The sequence below is a fragment of the Oryx dammah genome, unplaced genomic scaffold (assembly GCF_014754425.2).
Source record: "Oryx dammah isolate SB20612 unplaced genomic scaffold, SCBI_Odam_1.1 HiC_scaffold_10, whole genome shotgun sequence".
In the NCBI taxonomy this organism is placed as follows: Eukaryota; Metazoa; Chordata; class Mammalia; order Artiodactyla; family Bovidae; genus Oryx; species Oryx dammah.
Window position 1 is genome coordinate 13971985 of NW_024070194.1, and position 20074 is coordinate 13992058.

A 20074-nucleotide genomic window follows, 5' to 3' on the forward strand; every position below is an offset into this window, starting at 1 on the left:
TGCTCAAGAGGGCTTTGGTTCATGGGCGAGTTGCCCAAGACACCCAAAGGCAGGCAGAAGGATCCTACCAGGGAGCCTGGGGAGGTCTCATTGGAGCTTCTGGAATCTTTGGAGCCATCCCTGTCTTGGCAGTAGATGCAGGGTGTGATTTCTGCCACATCCTTTACCCCATCCAAGCCTCAATTCATCCAGCCATCAAATGGGCTAATTACACCCACCTCACAGGTAAGTTGTGAAGATTAATTAATGTTTGTAAAGGCTTTGTGATCCTTGGATGAAAGACGCTCCTGACATATAAAGGGTCATTATTTTTATTATTATTATACAAGTGCCAAGTATTATTACCTTAATTAGCTTTTCTAGATATCAAAAGCAATTAGACTGATCACTCGCTGAACTGCACTTTAGACACCCAAGTCACAGAAACTCACACGCTGACCTGTCAGCTGGAATTTCGGCGAGGGGCCAGCACACGCCGAAAGCGGGGGTCAGCACACGCCAAAAGGGGGGCCAGCACACGCTGAAAGGGGGGGTCATCACATGCCAAAAGGGGGGCCAGCACACGCCGAAAGGGAGGGTCAGCACATGCCAAAAGTGGGGCCAGCACACACCGAAAGGGGGGCCAGCACACACCGAAAGGGGGGCCAGCACACACCGAAAGTGGGGCCAGACACGCTGAAAGGGGGGGGCCAGGATTTGCAAAGGAAATTTGTTTCTGTCTCTGGCCAACTTTCACCTCACAGAAAAATTTTCCAGGCATGTAAGATTCCCTGAGAACAGAGGTTTTTCAGTGGAAATGCTGATCCCAGGGGCCCTAGGGGGAAGCCTTTAGCTCTGTGACCCAGGCAGCTGGGGATGGGGGTAGAAGCATGTCCTGTTTTCCCTTCTGTATCCAGAAGCCCAGGCCTCATCACCCCAACCCCATCACCCCACCGTAGCCAGCTCAAGTGAAGGCAAGGCAACCTGACCTCTGATGGGGGACTACTGTGTGTCAGGTCCCATCCTGATGTGACATACGTTTAATCAAGTACAGTGCAGTAGGTGGGGATGTTTTGACCCTCATTTTACAAATGAAGACACTGTGGCTCAGAGAGGTTACGTGACCTTGGAAGGTCACACAGCCAAGAAATTTAATGGGAAGGAGACAAACACAGGTCTTACTGATTCCATAGCCTGTATTTAGGTTTATATAGTTTCTTCATCTTTGTGTTACCTGGGGTCTATATGGCCTGGGTCTAAACTTGGTCTACCTTGGGCTTCCCAGATGGTGCTGGTGGTAAAGAATCTCCCTGTTTGATCCCTGGGTTGAGAAGATCCTCTAGAGGAGGGCATGGCAACCCACTCCAGTATTCTTGCCTGGAGAATCCCATAGACAGAGGAGCCTGGCGTGCTGCAGTCCTTAGGGTCGCAAAGAGTTGGACATGACTGAATGACTGAACTGAACTGAAGACAGTGGTTGCGACTGGGTAGGACTGAGTGGGTCACTGTGGTACTGGGGCCATCTGCAACCCCAGGCCTTGGTCCAACATGGATTTTCCTATTCAGACTCTTTGGAGTTGGTTCAGAACCCCAGGGCCCAGGCGGAGGAGGGAACTGTGGTCTGGATGCGCCCCATGGGGGCGGGCAAGACAGGCCAGGGCAGAAATCAGCGGGGTGAGGCTTCCTCAAGGCTGTCCAGTTAGCTGGGAGGGTGCGGAGCTGGCTGTAATTAACTTTACCAGCGTCCTTCACAAAGGCCAGAAGACCTTTCCCCTACTCTCCTTTCTACTCTGGCCAGCTTCCTTAATGGTCTTGAGGACCCTCCCAAGGCTCTGACGAGGCGGCAGGAGCACTGGTCTGAGCTGTTGCCAGTGTGTGCCAAACCGAGATTATATCCCAGGTCTGCATGGCCTACCGATCCGGTTTCTTTTCCCTGAACCACCCTGAGGTCTGGATTGGGGCCTTTGTAAAGTCAGTGGGTACTCTGAGAGGTAGCTGAAGTTTTGAGAATTTGGTGGGTGAAAGGGTAAGCATTGTAGGAAGACGTTGACACACTAATGAAAGGGTGGCTGGCTGGCTGTGGTAGGTATGGGCCATTTGGAGGGAATTGTATTTCTAGATGGAAGGAGGGTGGCTAATGAATGGGGACCGATAGGGGTGGGTCGGAGATTCTAATAGGTGGGTGGAGGATTTGGAAATGGATAGATGAGCCAGTAGGCAGGGAGTTGGAGGAAGCGAGAAAGGTTGGCAAATGTATGGACAAGTTGGCAGATGGCTGGGGGAGCTATCAGATGAATGGACAGTTTGGGAAAAAACATGGAGAATGGTGCATAGGTGGAGGAAATATGAGATGGGGTTGGTAGATACATGGGCTGAATCATGGATGAAGGGTTGGCTAATGGGTAGAAGAAAAGGTGGTGGCAGAAGGTTTTGTGGAGGGTAAAGGAATTGGTAGAGAGGTGAAAACATTGGTTGATAAGGGAGTCTGGGTGGAATGATGAGGGGTTGGTAGCTGGGTGGAATAGTGGAAAGGTGGATGAGGCGAATGGGCTGAATCATGGGACTTTTGATGGATGGATGGTTCAACAGATTGGTGAAGGTGGAGTATAGTGGGTAAGTAAAAGTACCTGAATACTTGGTGGAAGGACAGATGCTGAAGCTGAAGCTCCAGTATTTTGGTCATCTGATGCAAACAGCTGATTCATTGGAAAAGTCCCTGATGCTGGGAAAGATTGAGGGCAGAAGGAGAAGAGGGCATCAGAGGATGAGATGGTTGGATGGCATCAACAATGTAATGGACATGAACTTGGGCAAACTTCAGGACATGTTAAGGCCCAGGTAGGGCTGGTGTGCTGTAATCCATGGGGTTGCCAAGAGTTGGATGTGGCTGAAGCAACCGAGCATGCATGCAGAAGAGATGTCAGATATTAGCAGATGGGGAGAAGGACACGAAGAGATGGAAAGATGGCAGATGGGTGAAACATTCAGTGGAAAGATGGTGGGATTGATAGACGGAGGGCCTGGTAGAAAGGTAAAAGTTTGTCAGTGATGGAGCAGTTGGCTTTGGGACCCAGGTTTGGACAGACCTCCCTTTATCTCTTCTGGTCTTACCATTTGTCTCTGGGTGCCTTGAGAGTCCATTTCAGGGCAGAAATTTTGGGTGTCCAGTTCAGTGGGCAGCTGTGACCAATCTCCCCTATGGATTTGCCCTTCCCCTCCAGTAGCCAGGCTGTTTCTAGGCTCATAAATCCCCAGATGACCAGGCTTTCTGTAATTATCTCTGGAATATTAGCCCAAGAGGTGGGGCAGGCGAGGCTTGAAGAAAGGAGCTGATTCAGAGGTGGATGTCTGTCTTTCGGTGGTGTGCCAAATGTGGCCAGCGTCCGGTGCACCAGGCCTGGTGGCCCAAGGCACCTCCCTTCCTCACTGGCTGTCTTGGGTCCCACTCTAGCCTCCCCTAGAGAACCTGGGCCCTGGAGGTAGGTTCATTTGGGAGGGACCTGACGAGCATCTGTCTCCCTTTCCCCTCTTGTCTGTGTTTCTCTGTCTGTGTCTTTCCTTCTTTTCTTTCTCTTCTCAGTTCTTCCTTTCCTCCATCCTTTACTCTTCCCTCTATTCCAGTTTCTCCCATCCTATTCTTTTTATTTTCCCTTTTTTTCTGTCTCTGATGCTTTTTCCTCTTTTTTTTATGCCTCTTTCCCTTGTTCCCAGTGACAAAAACCCATATGGTCAAAGCTATGGTTTTTCCAGTAGTCATGTATGGATGTGAGAGTTGGACCATAAGGAGGGCTGAGCGCCGAAGAATTGCAGTGCTGAAGAGAGTCCCTTGGACAGCAAGGAGATCAAACCAGTCAATCCTCAAGGAAATCAATATTCATTAGAAGGACTGATGCTGAAGCTGAAGCTCCAGTACTTTTGACCACCTGATGAGAAGAGCTGACTCATTGGAAATGACCCTGATGCTGGGAAAGATTGAGGGCAAGAAGAAGAGGGGATGACAGAGGATGAGATGGCTGGATGGCGTCACCGACTCAGTGGACATGAGATTGAGCAAGTTTGGGGAGATGGTGAAGGACAGGGACGCCTGGTGTGCTGCAGTCCATGGGGTCGCAAAGAGCCGGACACGCCTGAGCGACTGAACCACAGCAGCAGCCCTGTTCCCTGTTTCTGCCTCTTCCCTGCTTCTCTTTGCTGCTTTGGTTGGTTTCTCCTCTCATCTTCTCTAGTTTGCTCTGTTTCCATTTCTGCCTCCTTTCCTGCCTGCCTGTCTGATTCTGTCTGGTGGGCAGGTCTCCGCACTCACAACCAGGAGCTGTTCCCAGAGCAGCAACATCTCTTTTATCGACACTTGTCTTCTTTGACATGAAAGCAGAACCATTTCAAGGGAGGCTCTCTCCTGGGTCTTGAGTTTTATTTGGAATCTTCCAAGAAAGTGTCTTACCTCCTCCTGTTGATTCATGATAAAACAGTGTAATTAATCCACGGGGAACTCTGGTAGAACTGGGGAGGGGGAAGCAGCAAAAAGGAGGGGAATACAGCTGCCATTCTCCTTCCAGACCATGGGCCTGGACCAAGGATGCCCCTTCCCCTGAGCAGTGGGGAGAGGGAGCAGGACCTTGGCACAGACACAGGTGAAAACTCAAGTGTTGCCAAGCTTATGGGACCAGTTTTCTTCTCAAGGAGAAACAATGGGGAAGAGCACTTTGGAGTTTGAGTGGCCAGGGTTCAAGTTCTAGGTCCCCTCCTCTGTCCCTGACTGCAGGATCTTGGGCAAATGTCTTAGCCTTCCTTTTATCATGTCTAAAATAGGACCTTCCCAGTGGAGTGTTGTGAAAATTAAATGAGGATGCTGAAAGAAGACACTCAGTCAAGGTTTCAGAAGAGAAGCAAAATGATTAAGAGTGAAATAAAACAAGGGCTTGTTTTTTTAAAAACTGAAGTATAGTTGATTCACAATGCTGTATTAGTTCCTAGGCCAGCAAAGAGATTCTGTTTTAGGGGTAGAGGTGAGGGGTGTGTCAACATTCCATGCGATCTTGAAAGTTACCTGTGGATCAGAGCCTCCAACATATGACAGAGTGGAGCAGAGTGCCCCCTGCTCTCAGAAACCAGGAGCACCTGGGTTGAGTGAAAAGTTCCACATGGGAAATGAACTTGCATTGGGATCAGTCATTGTCATTTTGGCATTTGCTATAGCACTTGGCCAGCTTCCCTGGTGGCTCAAGTGGTAAAGAATCTGCCTGCAATGAGGGAGACCTGAGTTTGATCGTTGGGTTAGGAAGATCCCCTGGAGGAGGTCATGGCAACTCACTCCAGTATTCTTGCCTGGAGAATCTCCATGGACAGAGGAGTCTGGCGGGCTAGAGTCCGTGGGGTTGCAAAGAGTCGAATTCTTTAGTGACTAAGCACAACACTTGGCATGACTATAACACAATGATCATGGTACCAGTGGTTCTCAAAGTGTGGGCCCTGGACTAGCAGTGCCAATGTCTCCTGGGAACCCACTAGAAATGTAAACTCTTAGGTGCCACCTTAGACCTACTCAATTCGAAAGCTCTCATGTGGGGTCCAGCCATCTGAGTCTTAGCAAGCCTCCAGGGGATTGTGATACATGCTTATTTATGCCCTGAATGGAGAACCAGACTCAAGACCTCTCAGTGGCTTCATGCCCTCCCCCAGTGCCATCCGCCTCAGCCCCACCCCAGCCCGTTTCCCCAGAGCCTCTTGCAGAGCCAAGCAGTGACACCTCCTGAAATTCTTGAAATGAAGGCAGCACAGCAAGACGGCATTCCTGGGAGATAACACTAATTTCTCCCTCGTTTTTTCATTCTCTCGACTGTCACTACTGTTACTGTCATTAGTGTTGGATAGCAGACTGAATGACAAGCTTTCTTTTGGGAGCTATAAATCACTGATTGGACCATCAGCCCCATGGTAGGTTTCATTACCCCCCACCTAGTGTAAGAGATGCGCAGACTGGGGTTCCAAGAGTGCTTGCTGATGAGTGGTGGGACCAGGGTCCAAACCTGGCTCTCTCTGCCTCCATGTTCCACATACTTTTGGGCACTGTTATTACTGCTATGTCTGCAGGCTCCAGGGGGCTGGCCTTTCACAGACCGAACTCACCAGATGCGATTGCTTTGCTTTTTTTATTAAAAAAATTTTTAAATTGGAGGATAATTGCTTTGTAACGTTGTGTTAGTTTCTGTTGTACAACAACGTGAAATCAGTTGTATATATATGTATATCCCCTCGTTCTTGAGCCTCCCTTCCACCCCTCTAGGTCCTCACCGAGCACCGAGCTGAGCTCCCAGTGTTATACAGCAGGTTTCCCCTAGCTCTCCACTTTGCACATGGCAGTGTGTATGCATGCATGCTCAGTTGCTTCAGTTATGTCTCTCTCTTTGAGACCTGGGGACTGTAGCCCTCCAGGCACCTCTGTCCATGGGATTCTCCAGGAAAGAATACTGAAGTGGGTTACCATTTCTTCCTCCAGGGGATCTTCCCACCCCAGAGACTGAACCTGAGTCCCTTATGTCTCCTGCATTGCAGGTGGGTTCTTTACCACTAACGCCATCTGGGAAGCCCACACGGCAGTATATATATGTCAAAGCTGTCTCTCACTTTTCCCACTCTCTCCATCCCCCTCTGTGACTAAAAGTCCACCAACAGCAATCTCTTTAAACTTAAGGAAGAATCACGTTAGGCACCCAGACCATTCGGGGAACATTTGCTCGTTATATTTTTCTGAATATGTTAAACAGGAGTGTACGTTTGCTTATGGCTGTGACTGTGAATTCTGTACATCCTCAAAGACTGAATAGATGAGTTAATTTATTAATGGACAGCTGGGTAGCTGGCTAGAACATTTCATCAAACGTTGCATATCTAGAAACTTCTTGGATTCTTATACATTGAGAAAAACACCTTCTGCAGAGAAGCTGGTACCCAGCTGCAATTGTTTGTGGAGGGCAAACAAATGGACACAATCCTTGTGGGCACGGAATGACACGGGGTAATGTCATGGGTCTCAAACTTGAATGTGTGTCAGAATCACTGGTAGAGCTTGCTAAGACACAGATTACTGGGCCATCTTCTCCCCCTACCTCCTTGCCAGACTTTCTGACATAAATAGGTCTGGGACTGGGCCAAAATTGTGCATTTTAAACTATTTCCTAGGTGCTGCTGCTGGTTGTTCTGGTAACCACGCTCAGAGAGTTACTGGGTTGCAGTGCTGCTAACTGCCATGATAAACTCAGACGTCAGTGACTTAATCCTGGAAAAGTACACTTTCCTTTAACTAATAGGGGAATGGTTGAATACATTGTGGTATTGTATTCTTGTCATTGTTCAGTTGCTCAGTCGTGTCCGACTCTTTGCAATCCTATGGACTGTAGCCTGCCAGACTCCTCCGTCCATGGGGTTCTCCAAGCAAGAGTACTGGAGTGGGTTGCTGTTTCCTTCTCCAGTGATACTGTATATAATACAGCAATTGGAAAGAATCAGATATACATGGAATAATCTGGAGTGTAATCTAGAGTCTTTTGCCTGAGAAAAGTGATTTGCCAAGTAACTGATAAAATATGTCTGTAGAACAAAACAAAAAACAGAAAACAAAATAAAAGAACCCATTTCCCCAGACCTCAAGGCCTGTACATGTTTTATAAATATAGTAAAAAATCCATGGGGCGACACAAGGCTACTAGGGAAGCTTCTGAAAGTTAAGGGAGATTATCAGCTTTCTAATAGCGTTCTCTATTACTTAAGAGGATGAGATTTTTAGAATAACGAAATGCCATGAAATAATGAAACCTAGCCAGCTCATAAAAGGATGGACTTGTTCCTGCTTCATTTTTCTGCATGTAGTGCCCCTGTGGGGGATGGGGCTATGTTTCTCCTGACTACAGGGCACACTATTGGAGCTTATGATGTTGTGGTGAATGAACGATCACATGAATGACCATAAGCAAGACTGAAACTCTTGCTTCTTGGGATCTGCACCCATGGAGCCAACCATCTGGGAGGTTCCAGATGGGGATGTGTTGAGGGGCAGCTACTGCAGGGTGGTCTTCCAGAATGTCCTGGAAGATGAGTGAGTATTGTACGAACACAACCTCCCTTCTTGGATCCAAGCCTCCGGGGGAATCCTGGAGGTTCAATCCTGAAACCAGTGGTGGAGGTTAGGGGATTTAGCCTTGGTGAGTTGGGGAAGCATTTTTCCAGAGGAGGGATGTGAAGGTCAGACTCATTAGGTGCATCAAGTGGGGCACATTCTGTGTGGCCAGCCTGGCTAGCTACTGGCTACCATGCTTATTCTGCTGCCAGGAAATGGAGGTTGAAGACTATGTTTAGTTCCTTGGCTGTTGAGCTTTCTTAGGGCACAATAAAACTGCCTAAAAGAGACACAGAAAGAAGGCAGTCAGTCCACAGCCAGAAGGGAACTAGTCCATAGACCTGACCTGCTGGTGTCTTCCCAAACCCTGCTCCAATCATACAAGCTGCTGCCTTTGAGTGAGTGGTCAGGGCATGGCTGGAGGTTCCGGCTGCCCTGTCTTCTTCCAGTTGAGGATGGGACCCTGGCTGATAAAAGTGGAGGAGAAGTCACAGAGGGCATGGGATCTGGGTCTAACACTCAGATATTCTCCAAATTCCTTTGAGACTTTCAGGCTTGGGACTCGGGGTTACGTGCTACTCTCCTCTGCTTACATTGATAGATCCTAACATTCATCCTGATGGCAGAACTGTCTTTGGTAACTTTTAAGCAAAGCAATCAGGGTCACTCTATGACCTCCATTAGAGGTCCATCCTCCATTCTTTTTCTTTCTCCTTTCCTTTCCTTTCTCTCTTCTTTCTTGTTTCCCAGTAATCTTGGATCATTTACCATATGCCAGGTATTCTGCTATGTAAACAATGGAAATGCAGTGGGGAGTAGGGTAGCTTAAAAAAATGTATGTGTATTTTTGAAATGAAAAAGCTCATTTCTAAATATTTCATGGCTCAAATGAGAAACCATAAAATATGTCATAGAATTAAGATCTGTCAGTGAATAGTAATAAACAGTCTACATATCAAAACTTATAGAATGTATCTAAAGCAATCATAGCCTTGAATGCTTAGCATGAACTTAAGAAGAGAGGAAAAGGAAAGTAGATCAAACCCAAAAAGAGGTTTAGTAACAGAGGAAGGGAGTAATCACATGTGGACAAAGGTTAATAATATTGGAAATATTAGGGGGATCAAGCTGCCAAAAGCTGACTCTCTGAAAATGCAAGAAATAAAAAAAAAGAGTCTGACTACCTGGATAGCAGATAGACAGTAACAAGAGAATATGGGAATCTTTTATTTTACTTTTTGGCTGCGCTGGGTCTTCACTGTGGCCTGCAGGCTCCTCTTGTTGTGGAGTAAGGCTCTAGAGCATATGGGCTTAGTAGTTGCGGTGCACAGGCTTAGCTGCCCCCCGGCATATGGGATTTTAGTTCCCGGATCAGGGATTGAACTTACATCCCCTGCATTGGAAGGCAGATTCTTAACCACTGGACCACCAGGAAAGTCCCCTGTGAATCATTTATACTGAGATATTAGAAATTATTTTGAAAGATTTTGGTAAAATTAGTTTACCAAACCTGACTTCAGAAAAGAAAAGCCTCATGAGACCTATCTTCAGGAACTTTTTATTGCAGATACAATTGATAATTTCTATTTTAGGAATAAGGAAATTGAGGCTCAGAGTGGTCAAGACAGCTGCCTGAGTGTCCAGGCTGGAAGCAATGGAGGCAGATTGTGGAGTGCCTTGAGTGCTTTCCTTCTGGTAGATCCAGGGCAGCCTCTGCTGGAAAACTCCCCCAGGAATGCCTGCAATGGGGCTGGTCAATTCTCAGACACTTTAAATGCACCTCTAGGAGAGGCATTTGGCTCCTGAATTCTCCCTGCATGTTCTTTCATCATCTCCAATTAGTGAACGCACACAGCTGCCCTGCCTGCCTCTGGATCCTCCTCTGCTGCCCGCGTGAAAGGAGCAGGGCTGATCCGCCCGAGCCTCAGCCTGGGGCCCCTTGACTCAGCAACCTCCCCGGCCCACGAACGCCCAGTGCTTGGCTTGGTGCCCACAGATGCAGCCAGGTAGCCTCTTGTAGGGAGCAGGTGGCAGCCTGCCTCGGAGTGTAGGTGGGTGACAAGAGTCCCACGGTCCAAGATCTGCAGGAAGCCCGCATTGCGTGAATGGCAAGGGAGCCTTGGCATGGAAATTGTGGTGCTGGAATTGGTTGGCCTTCACCTTGATAATCCTTGTGAAGTGGTGTCTATTATCTCTGTTTGGCCTCCTTTCACCTCTTGTATTGAGACTCATCTGTCTCTTCCCTCCTTGGGGTTGTGGTGGAGTTCCCAGGGACAGAATCCAGCCATTCCTGGCCACATGCCCTAAGCCAACTTGAGCTCCTCCCTCAGTCTTGATGTATAAAGTTTTTCTCTTTCCTCTGGGTCTGCTAAGTAGGAATACTATATGCCTGGAGTTTTGGGGGTCCTTGCGATTTGTTTGCAGGACCATATGTTTCTGTAAAATTTGCAAAAGTGAGATATTTTAACTGCAATAAGTCAGGGTTTCTGTCTTTTCTCTCTGACTTCTGTACTACCTCTCCATCTCTTACTGTCAGAGTGGCCCCAGGGGATCTGGCTAAGACTGAGCTGGGCACACATTTAGTTTGGGTTTATAGTTATGTGACTTGCAGTTTCTCCAATGTATACTTAAGTAATAGCCAGTTATTCAGGTGTAGAAATCTCCTTCAGGGAAACTTGTACGATCTACTGTGCCGACTCACAGCTGACGTGTGACGTGTTGCGACATGAAGGTTTGGGATCAGAGGCTGTGTCATGACACGAACGTGTCCTGTGACGTCCAATGTATGGAGGAGAAACCAAGTTTGAAATACACAGAGCCAGAAGCTAATCCGTGGAACATTCTCACAAGTTGCCCAACCCAAATGTGAAAAAACTTGATACTTTGCCAAGTTTTGGAGCAACCCTGAAAACAGAGAGGACACTAATGGTTATGAAGCAGAGAGACATTTTCTAAATTATCAATAATTAAAATTTTTTGTATCAACCACTGATATTAAGAAATTGTTGTGATATGATTGACATGTGCAAAGACAGAACAAAGCCAAAATACCTAGGGAAAAAGATTATAGATGTATTTACATCAGGAAGTTAATTAAAGCAAAAAGGGCTTGTTTTTCTGGAGGGAGCAATGTTGGTGATATTTGTCAGCTTTAAAAAAATTATAATTAGTTGTGATTTCTTTTCTAAATGAATTTTTGTAGGTAAATTTTAATTAATTAATTAATTTTAAATCTTCATTGAGATATAATTTACACACAATGAAATGCACACACCTAAAGGCAGAGTTTGTCAGTTTCGACAAATGTACACACGTGTGTAGCTACCCCTTTCCCAATCGAGCTATAGAACATTTCTGACACTCCTTAACTTTTAAAGTTTGTTTTTAAAATTGGAGGACAGTTGCTTTACAGTGTTGTGTTGGTTTTTGCCGTGCAACAATGTGAGTCAGCCCTAGGTATGCACATGTCCCCTCTCTTGAACCTCCCTGCCACCCCTCTAGGTTGTCACGGAGCGCTGGTTCGAGCTCCCTGTGCTCTACAGCAGCTCCCGTTTCAGTGCTGCTGTCTCAACTCATACCCCCGTCTCCTTCCCCGCTGTGTCCATAGGTCTGCTTTCTATGTCTGCCCCTCTATTCCTGCCCTGCAAATAGATTCAACAGTAGCATTTTTTTAGATTCCATATATACACACACGCGTGCACACACACACAATATTTGTTTTTCTCTTTCTAACTTATTTCACTTTGTTTAACAGACTCTAGGTTCATCCATCTCACTACAACTGATTCAAATTCATTTCTTTTTTCCTCTTGCTCCTTATGTCAACCTCCTTGCATGTTCCTGCCCAGGCAGTGATTGATCTTTTTGTGTGTGTGTGTGCTGTCTTTATTTAATTTTTAAAATTAATTTATTTTAATTGGAGGCTAATTACAATACTGTAGTGGTTTTTGCCATACATTGACATGAATCAGCCATGGGTGTACATGTGTTCTCCATCCTGAACCCCCTCCCACCTCCCTCCCCTTCCCATCCCTCAGGGTCATCCCCGTGCACCGGCCCTGAGTGCCCTGCCTCATGTGTCGAACCTGGACTGGTGATCTGTTTCACATATGGTAATACACAGGTTTCAGTACTATTCTCTCAAATCATCCCACCCTTGCCTTCTCCCACAGAGTCCAAAAGTCTGTTCTTTACATCTGTGTCTCTTTTGCTGTCTCGCATATAGGGTCATCGTTACCATCTTTTAAAATTCCGTATATATGTGTTAATATACTGTACTGGTGTCTTTCTTTTTGACTTACTTCACTCTGTATAATAGGCTCCAGTTTCATCCACATCTTTTTTTAATCACTCGAGATTTTGATTGATCTAGAACATTCTACAAATGGAATTATGCAGTAAGTACCCTTAGCTATCTGCCCCTTATTGGGGGGGAGCGGCTCAGCATTGCCTATCATTTTGTGTTATCCCTATTTTGTATTTTTTTCCTTAAATAAGATCTTGCAATTTGAATACACCAGATCCAGCCCTGCGGCTGCCCCCACATTCTGGATATGGGAGAAGGCCCCTCCCAGACAATAAGAATTCTGTATGCATGCCTGAGTCCGTGCCCTGAACACTGTTCCTTCTTTCTGGAATTGCCCTTCCCTCTTGGTGCACTTGGCGGCTCCTGGCTGATCTGTCATCGTCCAGGTCAAATGCCTCCTCCCTTCTGCAGTCTTTCAGAACTTTCTCTGCCGTAGGTGGTGTCTGGCTTACATTTCTCATGAATGCTTGTTGTATTGTCTTATATTGGAATTGATTTATTTTTGTCCATCTCTCCCTCTAGAGTCGAGGGTTTAGATAGAGTTGCTCGATGTGGGAGTTGTATTGACCAACATGTGACATCTACTCCTCTCTGGCCTGGGTTCACCCTAAATCAGCAAGTTGCTTTAATCAGAACAACAAATGTGGAATGAAAATGAAAAAACAAAAGTGAAGCTCATCTTCAACTCTTCAAAACAAACAATTCCCTCCTTCTTGTAGCCATTTCTTTTTGATTTCTCATCAATTCTATCAGGAATGGGGCACTCACTGTCCACCCAATGGGACTGGAGAGAACCTGTCAAAGGAGGTTCTGAGCTAGAGCCCTGCTCTGGAATGCTGTCCGCCCAAATTGATATGTTCAGGTCCCAATCCCCAAAACCTGTGACCATGAGGTTATTTGAAAATAGGGTTTTTCCAGATGTAATTGGGAGAAGGAAATGGTAACACACTCCAGTATTCTTGCCTGGAGAATCCCATGGGCAGAGGAGCCTGGCGTGCCCCAGTCCTTGGGATTGCAAAGAGAAGGACACGACTGAGTGACTAACAACAGATGTAACTGGGGCTTGCCTGGTGGCTCAGCGGTAAAGAATCTGCCTGCAATAGGAGACGCAGCAGACCCGGGAGATGGTTTCGATCCCTGGGTCAGGAAGATATTCTGGGGGAGAAAATGGCTACCCATTCCAGTATTCTTGGAGAATCGCATAGACAGAGGAGACTGGTGTGCCCCAGTCCATGGAGTCACAAAGAGTCCAACACAATATAGTGCCTGAGCCTGCAAAGGATTACATATAAGAAAGTGACATAAGCCAGTTGAGATGTGATAAGAAAACTCTATGGAACTGTAGTCTCAGGCTTGTAATGAAGAGTCCAAACTCCAAAGGGTTTTGCAAGCATTTCAAACTGTCCAGACAGCAGCTGGCAAGGACCCTATTCTTTTAGAAATAAATTTTTGGGGTAATAATTTAAATACTGAAATTGTTCAAACACCCTGAATTAAATAAGAATAGCTTTCACCTATCAAATTGGCAAACATTAAAAAAATATAAGACCCAGTTCTTACAGGATGTGGGGAAAAAAGTGAAATTTTATACTCATGGTAGGATTCTAAACCTCCTGAATTTGTCGACAGATAGGAAACATTTTAAAATGTACATATTCTTTGACTAATTAATTCGGAGTCTCAGAATTTATGCTAAGGAAATATCAGATGTAGATAACATAAAGACATATTCATGGTTATTCATTATGGTATTGTATGAATAGTGGGAGATTAGAGATAACATATCTTGAAAGTGGATTGGTTAATATATCAATATCGAATAGAAATACAAAAATGGAAAAATGCAGCCCTCAAAATTGAGATTATAGAGAGACTCTTGATAACTTGAGGAAATGCTCATAAATATTAAGCAGGAAAGTACAGTAGAAACCATTATTCAGTATGATCCAATTTACTTAAAACTATGCATAGAAAAAAGATTGGAAGTGAAGCATCAGTAATTATTTCTGAGTGCTGAGATTAAAGCTGTTTTGGTCCATTTCTATTTTTGAGAAAACTCTTAAAAAAAACCCAACCAGTAGTTTTTAGTAATCATGAGATCGAGTGAATAGAACTTTATGCTATATCACCTTACACCTGTTAAGAGTGGCTGTTATCAAAAAGATTAGCAGTAACAAGGGTTTGTGTAGATGTGGAGAAAAGAGAACCCTCCTATACTGTTGGTGGGGATGTAAATTGGTGCAATCACTATGGATATCAGGATGGAGATTCCTCAAAAAACTAAAAAAAAAATTTGAACTACCCTATTACCCAGAAATCCTACCTCTGGGTACTTATCCGAAGAAATGAAAAACAGTAACTTGTAAAGATATCTGCACACCAACGTTACTCACAATAACCAAAACATGGAAACAACCTATGTGTCCATCAATAAATGGCTGAATGGGTAAAAACGTTATGGTATATGTATACAATGGAATACTATTCAGCCATGAAAAAGAACAAAATCCTGTCATTTGCAACAACAGGGGTGAATCTCTAGGGCATTATGCTGAGTGAAATAAGCCATATAGAGAAAGACAAATACCATGTGTAGCGCTTATGTGATGCTCACTTATGTGTAGCATCACGTAAATAAATAAATAAACAAATAAACAATAAGCTATTAGATACAGAGAATGTGTTGATGGTTGCCAGAGGCAGGGGGTGGGCGTGGGGTGGAAGAAATGGGTGAGCTGTTTTTGCTTTTAGTATGAATAAACTGAATAATTAAAATGAAAAAAAAAATAGTTCTGAAGTATTTCATTTTTTAAAAAATTTTGATTTTGTTACTAAGGTTATAGTTTAATCTCTCTTTAGATGAAAGTGCATGTGCTAGGATTCCAAAAAGGACACAATAAAAAAATACACATTTGTCTATCTATCTATCTACCTATCTATATGCATATGGATTTTGTGGGTAGGGAACTGAATCCTAGTTTAATCGGTACACCTGTCATTCGGCCCAACAGGAAAGACCAAAGTCTCATGTGAAACACAGTAAACATGCTTGTGGGTCTCTTTGGTCCCTGACTGAGCAGTGCAGATGCTGCAAGAATAGAGTAGCCCTTCTGTCTTCCTTGCAATGGAGTTGGTGATGCCCAGGCTCAGGGTGTAGCCTGGCCCCTGCAGTCCTGCCTCCATAGCACGTCTGGATCTGAGTCTTCTCTGTGCTAATCATTCAAAAGAAACTCTACTTCCACATGGCTACTGTAGGAGAGGTAAGGCCAGCAGGTGGAACCGGAAGACAAGGAAGAACTGGTCCTTCTTCCTTCCCTGGAGCCTGGCCTGAGCCCCCCAGAGCCCGTATAATTCCTCTGCAGGTTTAGGGGATGACCTTTCCCTAGGAGAACCTGGGTTATGCTTGGAGAGACCATCCTTTCTGATTCTTAATGGGAAGGCCTCATTTCTGATGTAGTGGGGAGGCATGATCATTTGGTTTCCATTTGAATTGTGGACATGTTGACCATTTTCCCCTAAAGAACAATCAGGACTGGTGAACGGATATACTTCAGCAATTACTGGGTAGAATGTCAACAGAAAGAAGGGAAAAACAAACTATTGTGTGTTGGATGCCACTCTCTTCCTCAGTGCCAGCAGGACTGAGTCTGCAGAGCAGAGTAACATAGGCTCTCAAAGAAATCAGCTGGACACCTTCCAGTTTAGAATGGCTTCTGGCAAGCTATAGCTGCCCCAGGCCTGGCTTCTCTTGCTTTCCAATTAACCTCTCTAATATCAATAACCTCAGATATGTAGATGACACCGCTCTTAGGGCAGGAAGCGAAGAAGAGCTAACGAGTCTCTTGACGAAAGTGAAAGAGGAGAGTGAAAAAGTTGGCTTAAAACTTAACATTCAGAAAACTAAGATTATGGCATCTAGTCCCATCACTTCATGGTCAATAGATGGGGAAACAATGGAAACAGTGACGGACTTTATTTTTGGGGGCTCCAAAATCACTGCAGATGGTGATTGCAGCCATGAAATTAAAAGATGCTTGCTCCTTGGAAGAAAACCTATGACCAACCTAGACAGCATATTAAAAAGCAGAGACATCACTTTGCCAACAAATGTCCATCTAGTCAAAGCTATGGTTTTTCCAGTAGACATGTATGCATGTGAGAGTTGGACTATAAAGAAAGCTGAGCACCGAAGAATTGATTCTTTGAACTGTGGTGTTGGAGAAGACTTTTGAGAGTCCCTTGGACTGTAAGGAGATCCAACCGGTCAATCCTAAAGGAAATCAGTCCTGAATACTCATTGGAAGGACTGATGCTGAAGCTGAAACTCCAATACTTTGGCTAACTGATGCGAAGAGCTGACTCATTTGAAAAGACCCTGATGCTGCGAAAGATTGAAGGTGGGAGGAGAAGGGGACAACAGAGGATGAGATGGTTGGATGGCATCACCGACTCTATGGACATGAGTTTGAGCAAGCTCTGGGAGTTGGTGATGGACAGGGAAGCCTGGAATGCTGCAGTCCATGGGGTTGTAAAGAGTTGGACCTGACTGAGTGACTGAACTGAACTGAAGGAAGACATAGAAATAGCATAGACCCACCATCATGAAAGTAGGGACACTCTTTCCCTATCCCCCTCTTTTCACTAATTCAGAAATACAGCACCAGTAGCAATTTAAAAATTGCATGTAAAAGGATGAAGTTGGGTCATTTGTAGAGATGTTGATTGACCTAGAGTTTGTCATATAGAGTGAAATAAGTCAGAAAGAGAAAAACAAATATTGTGTATTAACACATATATATGGATCTAGAAAAACGGTGCAGATGAACCTATTTGCAGGGCAGGAACAGAGACACAGACGTAGAAAAAGGACATGCGGACACAGAGAGGAAGGGGAGGGTGGGATGAATTGAGAGATTAGGATTGACATATATACATTATCATGTATAAAATACATAACTAGTGGGGACCCTCCTGTATAACATCGGGAGCTCAGCTTGGTATTCTGTGGTGACGTAGAGGAGTGGGATGGTTGTTGAGGGGAGGGAGGTACAAGAGCGAGGGAGTACACACATACATGTAACTGATTTACTTCCTTGTACAGAGGAAACTAACACAACGTTGTAAAGCAATTATACAACAATTTAAAAAAGTAGGAAAAAAACTCATTAAAAATTGCTTGTATCAATTCAGTTCAGTTCAGTTGTTCAGTTGTGTCTGACTCTTTGTGACCCCATGGACTTCAGCACACCAGGCTTCCCAGTCCATCACCAACTCCTGGAGCTTGCTCAAACCCATGTCCATTGAGTCGGTGATGCCATCCAACCATCTCATCCTCTGTTGTCCCCTTCTCCCGCCTTCAATCTTTCCCAGCATCAGGGTCTTTTCCAATAAGTTAGTTCTTCGCATCAGGTAGTCAAAGTATTGGAGCTTCAGCTTCAGCATCAGTCCTTCCAATGAGTATTCAGGACTGATTTCCTTTAGGATTGACTGGTTGGATCTCCTCACAGTCCAAGGGACTCTCAAAAGTCTTCTCCAACACCACAGTTCAAAGAATCAATTCTTCAGCACTCAGCTTTCTTTATAGTCCAACTCTCACATGCATACATGACTACTGGAAAAACCATAGCTTTGACTAGATGGACATTTGTTGGCAAAGTGATGTCTCTGCTTTTTAATATGCTGTCTAGGTTGGTCAGAACTTTTCTTCTGAGGAGCAAACGTCTTTTAATTTCATGGCTGCAGTCACCATCTGCAGTGATTTTGGAGCCCCCAAAAATAAAGTCTGTCACTGTTTCTGTTGTTTCCCCATCTATTTGCCATGATACTCAAGTCTGTAAGTAATGCTTTTTAAGGCAGTTAAGACTTGCCATCCTCTGCATATTTTTTGGGAGATTATGTTTTTTTAATGAAATGACAGGGTAAAGGTTGACACACTAATAAGACACTCATCCTGGAAGGAATAGACAATACGTGGAAACTTACGTAGGTGAGGATTGAAGCAGAGCGAGACAGAGTAGCAGGCCCTGTTGGAGACTATAGACTTTGATGTGTTCTGTACTCCATTGGTTTGGAATGTCAGAGAATAAGGTAGGGGAAGTTTGAGACCATTCCACCTCAGTAGCTGCTAAGTCACGTCAGTCGTGTCTGACTCTGTGCGACCCCAAAGACGGCAGCCCATCAGGCTCCTGTCCCTGGGATTCTCCAGGCAAGAACACTGGAGTGGGTTGCCATTTCCTTCTCCAATGCATAAAAGTGAAAAGTGAAAGTGAAGTCACCCATTCGTGTCTGACTCTTCATGACCCCATGGACTGCAGCCTACCAGGCTTCTCCATCCATGGGATTTTGCAGGCAAGAGTACTGGAGTGGGTCGCTAGTGCCTTCTCCAGAGCAGAGTTTTATTAGATAAAAGACTGAAAAAAATGAATAACCAATTGAAAAATAAAAACCCTCCTTCAAACACATAAAAAAATAAATATAATGTTTTCTATTGATGTAAGGCTAAAGAATTTTTAAAAACTTCCCTCAAAGAAAATTCTGGGTTTACATAGTATCACTGGTGAATTCTTCAAATACTTAAGGAAGATATAACACTAATCTGGATATAAATTTTTTTTAGAAACCAGAGGAGGAGGAAATACTTCTAAATTTCTTTTATGATAGTCATTTATAAAATCATAATACTAAAATCTGACAGACATTCTAAAATGAGAGAGAAAGAAATAGAATTACTAAAATCCATATAACACAGGTCCAACAATTCTTAACAAAATATTAACAAAATCAGTTCTAGCAATATACAAAACAAGACAACACATCATGACCAAGTAGGGTTTATTCCAGAAATGCAAACTTGGTTTAACATTTGAAATTCCAATAGTGTAATTCACCACATTTACCAAATTGAGAAGAAAAATAAGCCATGAAGAAAAGACATTTCACAAAGATGAACATCTACCCATGATAAAAATTCAGCAGTCTAGTAAGAGAAGGTAAAGCTATTTATTAAAAGCTATAGCAAAAATCATATTTATGGGTGAAATATTGAGCACTTTCTTACTAAGATTAAAAATAAAGGAAAGACATTCTCTCTTACCACTCCTATTGCATGTAGATATGAAAAGAAAAGGTAAAATTCCATCTACTCTCAGGGGCCATGACTATGTGAAAAATTCTAGGAAATTTACCAAACAACTGCTAGAACTTATGAGTGAGTTTAGCAAGCTCAGAGAATTCAAGGTTAATATACAAAAGTCAATTTTATCATTGACATATCAGTAACAAATATTTGGTGAAATTTAAAAATCTCTTTGCAGAGCATCAAAACCAAATAATTACTGAGGGTTAAATTGAGCAAAACGTGTGCAAGACTTCCATGTACTCTGAAAGCTCTACAACACTGCCAAGAGCACACACTTAGTGGGTGTTTATGGATAAGAAAAGTGGCTCAGATGGTAAAGCGTCTGCCTACAATGTGGCAGACCTGGGTTTGATCCCTGGGTCGGGAAGATCCCCTGGAGAAGGAAATGGCAACCCACTCCGGTATTCTTGCTTGGAAAATCCCATGGATGGAGGAGCCTGGTTATAGTCCACAGGGTCACAAAGAGTAGGACACGACTGAGTGACTTCACTATGGATAGGAAGGTTGAATGCTGTTAAGATGTTAATTCTTCCAAAAC